At 52.2% G+C, this 1,727-nt stretch overlaps 1 pseudogene; it reads left to right on the top strand.

The window, feature by feature from the left end:
• Nucleotides 1-851: 851 nt before the first annotated feature.
• Nucleotides 852-1,511, top strand: LOC102263128 (annotated as a pseudogene).
• The last annotated feature ends 216 nt before the right edge of the window (nucleotides 1,512-1,727 follow it).

Here is a 1,727-nt window from a genome sequence, read left to right as displayed (position 1 = left end):
TGCCTATGGCTGGTAGATGGCAGATGCATTGTAGCTTCATTTTTTTCATTCATTTGACAAATGTTTACCCGCTGCCTGCTAATGTGCTAGGCTCTCTGTGGGTACAGGCCCCAGCACATCACACACACACACACACACACACACACACACAGTTTTCCTTGGAAAAATCAGGAAACGCAGCTTCACAGGAATTCTCACAACAGTAACAACTCTCCGAAGAGGGACGTGTGGGAAGCCTGTTTCTGCCCAGCTCTCCACAGACCATGAAGACAAGCCTGGGATGCGTGCTTTTCAGGGGGGTCTCAATTCGGGGCCCAGGAGGGAAAGGGGGGCCTGTGTCAACCTCTGGAGGGGGCTCAAAGCCTTCTGGACTCTCCCCGGCTGCCCTCTGCTCACTGCAACGGTGGTCAGGCTGTCAGGCCGCCAGGCGTCAATGCCCCAGGACAGCAGGCATGTCCTGTTGGCAGCCCACATCCTGGGCGCCGCGGCCAGGCCCATCCCAGGAGGAACTGAGCTCAGCCAGCCCCTCCGCAGCTGTTCCGAAAAGGAAAGCCAAGGAGAGCAGAGTCTCGGGGTATTGATGGGTGTGTGTGTGTGTGTGTGTGTGTGTTTTTCTCTTGCTCCTGTGGATTTTTCAGTAAAAAAGAAGAGGCTTATTTCTCCTTTTTTGTTGATTGTAATACGGATCAGATCTCCACTCCTCCGTGGCCTTTGAGGAATGGTGTGAGGAGCTGCTGGATGTTAACGAGAGAGGCTGAGAGGAGGCAGAGGAGGTGATAGGTCGCTGTGTGCCTGTGACTTCCGCAGCCGGCTTCAGGGCTGATTGACCCAAAATGAACCCATCTGCGGGTTTCAGGGGTGGCGTGGATACGGACATGGGGTAGTTTGATCTCCAGGTGAGCCCAGGGACATAATTGCACAGTCGTATTAAAACCTGGAGGGGACGCCCTTTCGTGGACGCCGGGGAGCCGGGCGGAGGGTGTGGACTTCAGCCCCCGCGTCTCGAAATGCATCGTAATTCCTGTCCACTGGATTGTAAGGTTTCTGTGGGAAATCTTGGGAACGACGGTAACAAGACTGAGTTGGAACGGGCTTTTGGCAATGATGGGCCACTCAGGAGTGTGTGGGTTGCTAGAAACCCTCCCGGCTTTGCTTTCGTGGAGTTTGAAGATCATCGAGATGCAGCTGATGCTGTCCGAGAGCTAGACGGGAGAACCCTGTGTGGCTACCGAGTAAGAGTGGAATTGTCCAATGGTGAAAAGAGAAGTCGAAATCGAGGCCCGCCTCCCTCTTGGGGTCGTCGCCCTCGAGATGATTATCTGATTATCGGCGAAGGAGTCCTCCACCTCGCCGCAGATCTCCAAGATGGAGAAGCTTCCCCCGTAGCCTGAGCAGGTCCCTTTCCAGAGATAGGAGGAGAGAGGGATCACTATCTCGGGAGAGAAATGATATGCCGTCTCGATCCTTCTCTAGGTCTCGGGAGCCGATCTAGTTCAAATGAAACGAAATAGAAGACCAGTTTCCAAGATGTACAGGAAATAACTTCCTTTGATAGGAGTATGTACAGAAAATTTAAGCGTAGTGCATTTAAAAAATTTTTAATGCTGTCATTTGTAATGTTTTGTGAGAATCCGTTGAATAAAGTTTTGATTACAAAAAAAACCACAAACAAACCTGGAGGGTCTGGCTCTATCCACCGCCAGGTTTGGGACTCCAGGTGGCCTATC

Source organism: Myotis brandtii, unplaced genomic scaffold (assembly GCF_000412655.1).
Source record: "Myotis brandtii unplaced genomic scaffold, ASM41265v1 scaffold454, whole genome shotgun sequence".
In the NCBI taxonomy this organism is placed as follows: Eukaryota; Metazoa; Chordata; class Mammalia; order Chiroptera; family Vespertilionidae; genus Myotis; species Myotis brandtii.
The sequence above is the reverse complement of the archived record's forward strand: the minus strand, read 5'-3'. Positions and strand labels throughout refer to the sequence as shown.